The sequence below is a fragment of the Oncorhynchus keta genome, unplaced genomic scaffold (genome assembly GCF_023373465.1).
Source record: "Oncorhynchus keta strain PuntledgeMale-10-30-2019 unplaced genomic scaffold, Oket_V2 Un_scaffold_29839_pilon_pilon, whole genome shotgun sequence".
NCBI lineage: Eukaryota > Metazoa > Chordata > Actinopteri > Salmoniformes > Salmonidae > Oncorhynchus > Oncorhynchus keta.
This window is the reverse complement of record NW_026290908.1, coordinates 644,471-657,500: the sequence shown is the minus strand read 5'-3', so window position 1 is coordinate 657,500 and position 13,030 is coordinate 644,471. Positions and strand designations below refer to the sequence as shown.

Sequence of the window (13,030 nt, the reverse complement as noted above, 5' to 3'; positions counted from 1 at the left end):
TAGCCTCGCCTACTGTTTTTAGCTAGCTTTCCCAATTCAACACCTGTGATTACTGTATGCCTCGCTGTATGTCTCTCCCAAATGTCAATATGCCTTGTATACTGTTGTTCAGGTTAGTTATCATTGTTTTAGTTCACAATGGAGCCCCTAGATCCACTCTGCATACCCCCTGTTACCTCCTTTGTCCCACCCCCACACATGCGGTGACCTCACCCATTACAACCAGCATGTCCAGAGATACAACCTCTCTCATCATCACCCAGTGCCTGGGCTTACCTCCGCTGTACCCGCACCCCACCATACCCCTGTCTGCGCATTATGCCCTGAATATATTCTACCATGCCCAGAAACCTGCTCCTCTTATCCTCTGCCCCCAACGCTCTAGGCGACCAGTTTTGATAGCCTTTAGCCGCACCCTCATACTACTCCTTCTCTGTTCCGCGGGTGATGTGGAGGTAAACCCAGGCCCTGCATGCCCCCAGGTACCCTCATTTGTTGACTTCTGTGATCGAAAAGTCTTGGTTTTATGCATGTCAACATCAGAAGCCTCCTCCCTAAGTTTGTTTTACTCACTGCTTTAGCACACTCTGCTAACCCTGATGTCCTTGCCGTGTCTGAATCCTGGCTCAGGAAGGCCACCAAAATTCAGAGATTTCCATACCCAACTATAACATCTTCCGTCAAGATAGAACTGCCAAAGGGGCGGAGTCGCAGTCTACTGCAGAGATAGCCTGCAAAGTAATGTCATACTTTCCAGGTCCATACCCAAACAGTTTGAACTACTAATTTTGAAAATTACTCTCTCCAGAAACAAGTCTATCACTGTTGCCGCCTGCTACCGACCCCCGTCAGCTCCCAGCTGCGCCCTGGACACCATTTGTGAATTGATCGCCCCTCATCTAGCTTCAGAGTTTGTTCTGTTAGGTGACCTAAACTGGGATATGCTTAACACCCCGGCAGTCCTACAATCTAAGCTAGATGCCCTCAATCTCACTCAAATCATCAAGGAACCCACCAGGTACAACCCTAACTCTGTAAACAAGGGCACCCTCATAGACGTCATCCTGACCAACTGGCCCTCCAAATATACCTCCGCTGTCTTCAACCAGGATCTCAGCGATCACTGCCTCATCGCCTGTATCCGCCACGGAGCCGCAGTCAAACGACCACCCTCATCACTGTCAAACGCTCCTAAAACACTTCTGTGAGCAGGCCTTTCTAATCGACCTGGCCCGTGTATCCTGGAAGGACATTGACCTCATCCCGTCAGTTGAGGATGCCTGGTCATTCTTTAAAAGTAACTTCCTCACCATTTTAGATAAGCATGCTCCGTTCAAAAATGCAGAACCAAGAACAGATACAGCCCTTGGTTCACTCAGACCTGACTGCCCTCGACCAGCACAAAAACATCCTGTGGCGGACTGCAATAGCATCGAATAGCCCCCGTGATATGCAACTGTTCAGGGAAGTCAGGAACCAATACACGCAGTCAGTCAGGAAAGCTAAGGCCAGCTTCTTCAGGCAGAAGTTTGCATCCTGTAACTCCAACTCCAAAAAGTTCTGGGACACTGTGAAGTCCATGGAGAACAAGAGCACCTCCTCCCAGCTGCCCACTGCACTGAGGCTAGGAAACACGGTCTCCACCGATAAATCCATGATTATCGAAAACTTCAATAAGCACTTCTCAACGGCTGGCCATGCCTTCCGCCTGGCTACTCCAACCTCGGCCAACAGCTCCGCCCCCCGTAGTTCCTCACCCAAGCCTCTCCAGGTTCTCCTTTACCCAAATCCAGATAGCAGATGTTCTGAAAGAGCTGCAAAACCTGGACCCGTACAAATCAGCTGGGCTTGATAATCTGGACCCGCTATTTCTGAAACTATCTGCCGCCATTGTCGCAACCCCTATTACCAGCCTGTTCAACCTCTCTTTCATATCGTCTGAGATCCCCAAGATTGGAAAGCTGCATGCAGTCATCCCCCTCTTCAAGGGGGAGACACCCTGGACCCAAACTGCTATAGACCTATATCCATCCTGCCCTGCCTATCTAAGGTCTTTGAAAGCCAAGTCAACAAACAGGTCACTGACCATCTCGAATCCCACCGTACCTTCTCCGCTGTGCAATCTGGTTTCCGAGCGGTCACGGTGCACCTCAGCCACACTCAAGGTACTAAATGATATCATAACCGCCATCGATAAAAGACAGTACTGTGCAGCCGTCTTCATCGACCTCGCCAAGGCTTTCGACTCTGTCAATCACCAAATTCTTATCGGCAGACTCAACAGCCTCGGTTTTCGGATGACTGCCTTGCCTGGTTCACCAATTACTTTGCAGACAGAGTTCAGTGTGTCAAATCGGAGGGCATGCTGTCCGGTCCTCTGGCAGTCTCTATGGGGTGCCACAGGGTTCAATTCTCGGCCGACTCTTTTCTCTGTATATATCAATGATGTTGCTCTTGCTGTGGGCGATTCCTGATCCACCTCTACGCAGACGACACCATTCTATATACTTTCGGCCCGTCATTGGACACTGTGCTATCCAACCTCCAAACGAGCTTCAATGCCATACAGCACTCCTTCCGTGGCCTCCAACTGCTCCTAAACGCGAGTAAAACCAAATGCATGCTTTTCAACCGATCGCTGCCTGCACCCGCATGCCCGACTAGCATCACCACCCTGGATGGTTCCAACCTTGAATATGTGGACATCTATAAGTACCTAGGTGTCTGGCTAGACTGCAAACTCTCCTTCCAGACTCACATCAAACATCTCCAATCAAAAATCAAATCCAGAGTCGGCTTTCTATTCCGCAACAAAGCCTCCTTCACTCACGCTGCCAAGCTTACCCTAGTAAAACTGACTATCCTACCGATCCTCGACTTCGGCGATGTCATCTACAAAATGGCTTCCAACACTCTACTCAGCAAACTGGATGCAGTCTATCACAGTGCCATCCGTTTTGTCACTAAAGCACCTTATACCACCCACCACTGCGACTTGTATGCTCTAGTCGGCTGGCCCTCACTACATATTCGTCGCCAGACCCACTGGCTCCAGGTCATCTACAAGTCCATGCTAGGTAAAGCTCCGCCTTATCTCCAGTTCACTGGTCACGATGGCAACACCCATCCGTAGCACGCGCTCCAGCAGGTGTATCTCACTGATCATCCCTAAAGCCAACACCTCATTTGGCCGCCTTTCGTTCAGTACTCTGCTGCCTGTGACTGGAACGAATTGCAAAAATCGCTGAAGTTGGAGACTTTATCTCCCTCACCAACTTCAAACATCAGCTATCCGAGCAGCTAACCGATCGCTGCAGCTGTACATAGTCTATTGGTAAATAGCTCACATTTGGTAAAAAGCCAATTTGGCATTTGCTCAGTATATTGTTTTCACAGAGGAAATGTACGAGTCTGCTGTTAATGATAATGCAACTACTCCTACGGTAGTTATTGGGGTCAAATTGTCTCCACTTTTGTGGATTGGGGTGATCAGTCCTTGGTTTCAAATATTGGCGAAGATGCCAGAGCTAAGGATGATGTTAAAGAGTTTAAGCATAACACATTTGAATTTGTTGTCAGTATATTTGATCATTTCATTGAGGATACCATCAACACCACAGGCCTTTTTGGGTTGGAGGGTTTGTATTTTGTCCTGTAGTTCATTCGAGGTAATTGGAGAATCCAGTCTGTTCTGGTAGTCTTTAATAGTTGATTCTAAGATCTGTATTTGATCATGTATATGTTTTTGCTGTTTGTTCTTTGTTAAAGAGCCAAAAAGATTGGAGAAGTGGTTTACCCATACATCTCCATTTTGGATAGATAATTAGTTGTGTTGTTGTTTGTTTAGTGTTTTCCAATTTTCCCAGAAGTGGTTAGAGTCAATGGATTCTTCAATTACATTGAGCTGATTTCTGACGTGCTGTTCCTTCTTTTTCCGTAGTGTATTTCTGTATTGTTTTAGTGATTCACCATAGTGAAGGCATACGCTCTCTCTCTCTCTTCTGTCATTCCCCTGTTAGTTTGGTCATTCCCCTGTTAGTTTGGTCTCTGTCACTCCCCTGTTAGTGTGGTCTCTGTCACTCCCCTGTTAGTGTTGTCTCTGTCATTCCCCTGTTAGTTTTGTCTCTGTCACTCCCTGTTAGTGTGTCATTCCCCTGTTAGTGTGGTCTCTGTCACTCCCCTGTTAGTGTGGTCTCTGTCAGTGTGGTCCTGTCCTGTTAGTGTGGTCTCTGTCACTCCCCTGTTAGTGTGGTCTCTGTCAGTTTTGTCTCTGTCCCCCCTGTTAGTGTGGTCTCTGTCACTCCCCTGTTAGTGTGGTCTCTGTCACTCCCTGTTAGTGTGGTCATCTGTTAGTGTGGTCTCTGTCACTCCCTGTTAGTGTGGTCTCTGTCACTCCCCTGTTAGTGTGGTCTCTGTCACTCCCCTGTTAGTGTTGTCTCTGTCACTCCCCTGTTAGTGTTGTCTCTGTCACTCCCTGTTAGTGTGGTCTCTGTCACTCCCCTGTTAGTGTGGTCTCTGTCACTCCCTGTTAGTGTGGTCCTGTCACTCCTGTTAGTGTGGTCTCTGTCAGTGTGGTCTCTCCTCCCCTGTTAGTGTGGTCTCTGTCACTCCCCTGTTAGTGTGGTCTCTGTCACTCCCCTGTTAGTGTGGTCTCTGTCACTCCCCTGTTAGTGTGGTCTCTGTCACTCCCCTGTTAGTGTGGTCTCTGTCACTCCCCTGTTAGTGTGGTCTCTGTCACTCCCCTGTTAGTGTGGTCTCTGTCACTCCCCTGTTAGTGTGGTCTCTGTCACTCCCCTGTTAGTGTGGTCTCTGTCACTCCCCTGTTAGTGTGGTCTCTGTCACTCCCCTGTTAGTGTGGTCTCTGTCACTCCCCTGTTAGTGTGGTCTCTGTCACTCCCCTGTTAGTGTGGTCTCTGTCACTCCCCTGTTAGTGTGGTCTCTGTCACTCCCCTGTTAGTGTGGTCTCTGTTAGTTAGTGTTGTCTCTGTCACTCCCCTGTTAGTGTGGTCTCTGTCACTCCCCTGTTAGTGTGGTCTCTGTCACTCCCCTGTTAGTGTGGTCTCTGTCACTCCCTGTTAGTGTGGTCTCTGTCACTCCCCTGTTAGTGTGGTCTCTGTCACTCCCTGTTAGTGTTGTCTCTGTCACTCCCTGTTAGTGTGGTCTCTGTCACTCCCCTGTTAGTGTTGTCTCTGTCACTGTTAGTGTGGTCTCTGTCACTCCCCTGTTAGTGTGGTCTCTGTCACTCCCCTGTTAGTGTGGTCTCTGTCACTCCCTGTTAGTGTGGTCTCTGTCACTCCCTGTTAGTGTGGTCTCTGTCACTCCCTGTTAGTGTGGTCTCTGTCACTCCCCTGTTAGTGTGGTCTCTGTCACTCCCTGTTAGTGTGGTCTCTGTCACTCCCCTGTTAGTGTGGTCTCTGTCACTCCCTGTTAGTGTGGTCTCTGTCACTCCCTGTTAGTGTGGTCTCTGTCACTCCCTGTTAGTGTGGTCTCTGTCACTCCCCTGTTAGTGTGGTCTCTGTCACTCCCCTGTTAGTGTGGTCTCTGTCACTCCCCTGTTAGTGTGGTCTCTGTCACTCCCCTGTTAGTGTGGTCTCTGTCACTGTTAGTGTGGTCTCTGTCACTCCCTGTTAGTGTGGTCCCCTGTTAGTGTGGTCTCTGTCACTCCCCTGTTAGTGTGGTCTCTGTCACTCCCCTGTTAGTGTGGTCTCTGTCACTCCCTGTTAGTGTGGTCTCTGTCACTCCCCTGTTAGTGTGGTCTCTGTCACTCCCCTGTTAGTGTTGTCTCTGTCACTCCCTGTTAGTGTTGTCCTCCGGTGCCAAAGATCCCATTTCCTTCTAATCAATGTGTGTTCCAGATTCATCACACATCAGGGAGCCGCCAGCTTCTATTAACACTGATGTTGGATCCCTACTATCCAATAGCCTCCACACTCCCTCTCCCTCTCCCTCTCCCTCTCCCTCTCCCTCTCCCTCTCCCTCTCCCTCTCCCTCTCCCTCTCCCTATGTTGTCTCTCTAGTCTACACACACAATCTCTTTCTTTCGTGCTATACTCGGCATGTATGTGTGTGTGTGTGTGTGTGTGTGTGTGTGTGTGTGTGTTGCCTGCAAGAATGTGTCCTGTCTAAACAGATCCATGTGACTCTGCCTCGTCCGTCCCTCTCAGAAGTATTAGATTAGTTTAAAGTGGAGGGAGATATAATTATAGAACTCACATGACTTCACAGTACATCATCACAGCCCAGGTCTCTGTCACTTCCCATCTGTCCGTTTCTCCAGACCTCTATCCCTCTCCTCATCCCCATGCTGTCATGTCTTTCCCAGTGGGATTCATTCTATCACTCATTTAACACATGATGACTGAATCATTCAGGATTACAGTTTTTCACAGTGACAGGTAATCAGATGTGATCCTACAGATAGTCCTGTTTATCTCCCTCATCCATGACCAATTATCATCCTGGACTCATCCATGACCAATTATCACCCAGGACTCATTCATGACCAATTATCACCCTGGATTAATTAATGACCAATTATCACCCTGGACTCATTCATGACCAATCATCACCCTGGACTCATTTATGACCAACTTTCACCCTGGACTCATTCATGACCAACTTTCACCCTGGACTCATTTATGACCAACTTTCACCCTGGACTCATTTATGACCAATTATCACCCTGGACTCATTCATGACCAACTCATTCACCCTGGACTCATTCATGACCAATCATCACCCTGGACTCATTCATCAGTTATCACCCTGGACTCATTCATGACACCACCCTGGACTCATTCATCAGTTATCGCCCAGGACTCATTCATCAATTATCGCCCTGGACTCATTCATGACCAGTTATCGCCCTGGACTCATTCATCAGTTATCACCCTGGACTCATTCATCCAGTTATCACCCTGGACTCATTCATCAGTTATCGCCCAGGACTCATTCATCAGTTATCGCCCTGGACTCATTCATCAGTTATCGCCCTGGACTCATTCATCAGTTATCGCCCTGGACTCATTCATCAGTTATCGCCCTGGACTCATTCATCAGTTATCGCCCAGGACTCATTCATCAGTTATCGCCCAGGACTCATTCATCAGTTATCGCCCTGGACTCATTCATCAGTTATCACCCTGGACTCATTCATCAGTTATCTCATTCATGACCAGTCATCACCCTGGACTCATTCATCAGTTATCACCCAGGACTCATTCATCAGTTATCACCATGGACTCATTCATCAGTTATCGCCTGGACTCATTCATAACCAATCATCACCCTGGACTCATTCATCAGTTATCCCCTGGACTCATTCATCAGTTATCACCCTGGACTCATTCATCAGTTATCACCCTGGACTCATTCATCAGTTATCACCCTGGACTCATTCATCAGTTATCACCCTGGACTCATTCATCAGTTATCGCCCTGGACTCATTCATCAGTTATCACCCTGGACTCATTCATGACCAGTTATCACCATGGACTCATTCATCAGTTATCACCCTGGACTCATTCATCAGTTATCACCATGGACTCATTCATCAGTTATCGCCCAGGACTCATTCATCAGTTATCACCATGGACTCATTCATCAGTTATCACCATGGACTCATTCATCAGTTATCACCCTGGACTCATTCATCAGTTATCACCCTGGACTCATTCATCAGTTATCACCATGGACTCATTCATCAGTTATCACCCTGGACTCATTCATCAGTTATCACCCTGGACTCATTCATCAGTTATCACCCTGGACTCATTCATCAGTTATCACCATGGACTCATTCATCCAGTTATCACCATGGACTCATTCATCAGTTATCACCATGGACTCATTCATCAGTTATCACCCTGGACTCATTCATCCAGTTATCACCCTGGACTCATTCATGACCAGTTATCACCATGGACTCATTCATCAGTTATCACCATGGACTCATTCATGACCAATTATCACCATGGACTCATTCATCAGTTATCACCCTGGACTCATTCATCACCAATTATCACCCTGGACTCATTCATCACCAATCATCACCCTGGACTCATTCATGACCAGTTATCACCCATGGACTCATTCATCAGTTATCACCCTGGACTCATTCATCAGTTATCACCCTGGACTCATTCATCAGTTATCACCCTGGACTCATTCATCAGTTATCGCCCTGGACTCATTCATCAGTTATCACCCTGGACTCATTCATCAGTTCATCAGTTATCCCTGGACTCATTCATAACAGTTATCACCATGGACTCATTCATCAGTTATCACCCTGGACTCATTCATCAGTTCATCATCAGTTATCGCCCAGGACTCATTCATCAGTTATCACCATGGACTCATTCATCAGTTATCACCCTGGACTCATTCATCAGTTATCACCCTGGACTCATTCATCAGTTATCACCCTGGACTCATTCATCAGTTATCACCCAGGACTCATTCATCAGTTATCACCATGGACTCATTCATCAGTTATCACCCTGGACTCATTCATCAGTTATCACCCTGGACTCATTCATCAGTTATCGCCCTGGACTCATTCATCAGTTATCACCCTGGACTCATTCATCAGTTATCGCCCAGGACTCATTCATCAGTTATCACCATGGACTCATTCATCAGTCATCACCCTGGACTCATTCATGACCAGTTATCACCCAGGACTCATTCATCAGTTATCACCATGGACTCATTCATCCAGTTATCACCCTGGACTCATTCATGACCAGTTATCACCCTGGACTCATTCATCCAGTTATCACCCTGGACTCATTCATCAGTTATTCACCAGTGGACTCATTCATCAGTTATCACCCTGGACTCATTCATCAGTTATCGCCCTGGACTATTCATGACCAATGGACTCATTCATCCAGTCATCACCCTGGACTCATTCATCAGTTATCACCCTGGACTCATTCATCAGTTATCGCCCTGGACTCATTCATCAGTCATCACCCTGGACTCATTCATCACCCTGGACTCATTCATCAGTTATCACCCTGGACTCATTCATCAGTTATCACCCTGGACTCATTCATCAGTTATCACCCTGGACTCATTCATAACCAGTTATCACCATGGACTCATTCATCAGTTATCACCCTGGACTCATTCATCAGTTATCACCCAGGACTCATTCATCAGTTATCACCCTGGACTCATTCATCAGTTATCACCCTGGACTCATTCATGACCAGTCATCACCCTGGACTCATTCATCAGTTATCGAGGACTCATTCATCAGTTATCATCCTGGACTCATTCATGACCAATCATCACCCTGGACTCATTCATAACCAATTATCACCATGGACTCATTCATCAGTTATCACCCTGGACTCATTCATCAGTTATCACCCTGGACTCATTCATCAGTTATCACCCTGGACTCATTCATCAGTTATCGCCCAGGACTCATTCATCAGTTATCACCATGGACTCATTCATCAGTTATCACCCTGGACTCATTCATCAGTTATCACCCTGGACTCATTCATCAGTTATCACCTGGACTCATTCATCAGTTATCACCCTGGACTCATTCATGACCAGTCATCACCCTGGACTCATTCATCAGTTATCACCCAGGACTCATTCATCAGTTATCGCCTGGACTCATTCATGACCAGTCATCACCCTGGACTCATTCATGACCAATTATCACCATGGACTCATTCATCAGTTATCACCCTGGGTTCATTCATGACCATGGACTCATTCATGACCAATCATCACCCTGGACTCATTCATGACACCATCGCCCTGGACTCATTCATCCAGTTATCACCCTGGACTCATTCATGACCAGTCATCACCCTGGACTCATTCATCAGTTATCACCCTGGACTCATTCATCAGTTATCACCCTGGACTCATTCATCAATCATCACCCTGGACTCATTCATGACCAGTCATCACCCTGGACTCATTCATCAGTTATCACCCTGGACTCATTCATCAGTTATCACCATGGACTCATTCATCAGTTATCACCCTGGACTCATTCATCAGTTATCACCCTGGACTCATTCATAACCAATTATCACCATGGACTCATTCATCAGTTATCACCAGGACTCATTCATCAGTTATCACCCAGGACTCATTCATCAGTTATCACCCAGGACTCATTCATCAGTTATCACCCTGGACTCATTCATGACCAGTCATCACCCTGGACTCATTCATCAGTTATCACCCTGGACTCATTCATCAGTTATCGCCCTGGACTCATTCATGACCAATCATCACCCTGGACTCATTCATGACCAATTATCACCATGGACTCATTCATCAGTTATCACCCTGGACTCATTCATGACCAATCATCACCCTGGACTCATTCATGACCAATCATCACCCTGGACTCATTCATGACCAATTATCGCCCTGGACTCATTCATGACCAATCATCACCCTGGACTCATTCATGACCAGTCATCACCCTGGACTCATTCATCAGTTATCGCCCTGGACTCATTCATCAGTTATCACCCTGGACTCATTCATGACCAATCATCACCCTGGACTCATTCATGACCAGTCATCACCCTGGACTCATTCATCAGTCATCACCCTGGACTCATTCATCAGTTATCACCCTGGACTCATTCATCAGTTATCGCCCTGGACTCATTCATGACCAGTCATCACCCTGGACTCATTCATGACCAATCATCACCCTGGACTCATTCATCAGTTATCACCCTGGACTCATTCATCAGTTATCACCCTGGACTCATTCATCAGTTATCACCCTGGACTCATTCATAACCAGTTATCACCATGGACTCATTCATCAGTTATCACCCTGGACTCATTCATGACCAATCATCACCCTGGACTCATTCATCAGTTATCGCCCTGGACTCATTCATCAGTTATCACCCTGGACTCATTCATGACCAGTCATCACCCTGGACTCATTCATGACCAGTTATCACCATGGACTCATTCATCAGTTATCACCCCTGGACTCATTCATCAGTTATCGCCCTGGACTCATTCATCAGTTATCGCCCAGGACTCATTCATCAGTTATCACCCTGGACTCATTCATGACCAGTTATCACCATGGACTCATTCATCAGTTATCGCCCAGGACTCATTCATGACCAATTATCACCATGGACTCATTCATCAGTCATCACCCTGGACTCATTCATCAGTTATCGCCCTGGACTCATTCATCAGTTATCGCCCAGGACTCATTCATCAGTTATCACCCAGGACTCATTCATCAGTTATCGCCAGGACTCATTCATCAGTTATCACCCTGGACTCATTCATAACCAGTCATCACCCTGGACTCATTCATAACCAATTATCACCCTGGACTCATTCATCAGTTATCACCCTGGACTCATTCATCAGTTATCCCCAGGACTCATTCATCAGTTATCCCTGGACTCATTCATCAGTTATCCCCAGGACTCATTCATCAGTCATCACCCTGGACTCATTCATAACCAATTGTCACCCTGGACTCATTCATGACCAGTTATCACCATGGACTCATTCATCAGTTATCACCCTGGACTCATTCATCAGTTATCACCCTGGACTCATTCATCAGTTATCGCCCAGGACTCATTCATCAGTTATCGCCCAGGACTCATTCATCAGTTATCACCCTGGACTCATTCATCAGTTATCCCCTGGACTCATTCATCAGTTATCGCCCGGGACTCATTCATCAGTTATCGCCCTGGACTCATTCATCAGTTATCGCCCTGGACTCATTCATCAGTTATCGCCCTGGACTCATTCATCAGTTATCACCCTGGACTCATTCATCAGTTATCGCCCTGGACTCATTCATCAGTTATCGCCCTGGACTCATTCATCAGTTATCGCCCTGGACTCATTCATCAGTTATCGCCCTGGACTCATTCATCCAGTTATCACCCTGGACTCATTCATCAGTTATCACCCTGGACTCATTCATCAGTTATCGCCCAGGACTCATTCATCAGTTATCGCCCAGGACTCATTCATCAGTTATCGCCCTGGACTCATTCATCAGTTATCACCCTGGACTCATTCATCAGTTATCGCCCCTGGACTCATTCATCAGTTATCGCCCTGGACTCATTCATCAGTTATCACCCTGGACTCATTCATCAGTTATCACCCTGGACTCATTCATCAGTTATCACCCTGGACTCATTCATCAGTTATCGCCCTGGACTCATTCATCCAGTCATCACCCTGGACTCATTCATGACCAGTTATCACCCTGGACTCATTCATCAGTTATCGCCCTGGACTCATTCATCAGTTATCACCCTGGACTCATTCATGACCAGTTATCACCCTGGACTCATTCATAACCAATTGTCATCACCTGGACTCATTCATGACCAATTATCACCATGGACTCATTCATGACCAGTCATCACCCTGGACTCATTCATGACCAGTCATCGCCCTGGACTCATTCATCCAGTTATCACCCTGGACTCATTCATGACCAGTTATCACCCTGGACTCATTCATGACCAATTATCACCCTGGACTCATTCATGACAGTTATCACCCTGGACTCATTCATCAGTTATCCCCTGGACTCATTCATGACCAGTCATCACCCTGGACTCATTCATGACCAGTCATCACCCTGGACTCATTCATGACCAGTTATCACCCTGGACTCATTCATGACCATCATTATCACCATGACTCATTCATCAGTTATCACCCTGGACTCATTCATGACAGTTATCACCCTGGACTCATTCATGAACCAATCATCACCCTGGACTCATTCATGACCAACTTCACCCTGGACTCATTCATAACCAATTGTCACCCTGGACTCATTCATGACCAGTCATCACCCTGGACTCATTCATGACCAATTATCACCATGGACTCCTTTATCAGTTATCGCCCAGGACTCATTCATCAGTTATCGCCCTGGACTCATTTATGACCAACTTTCACCCTGGACTCATTCATGACCAATTATCACCCTGGGTTCATTCATGACCAATTATCACCCTG

The 13,030-nt window shown here is 46.9% G+C and overlaps 1 protein-coding gene across 1 annotated transcript in view; it reads right to left on the bottom strand.

Moving 5' to 3' along the window:
• The window catches only part of LOC118376280 (beta-1,4-galactosyltransferase galt-1-like), a 149,361-nt gene that overhangs the window by 72,456 nt on the left and 63,875 nt on the right, over positions 1–13,030 (bottom strand). The window lies entirely within an intron of this gene.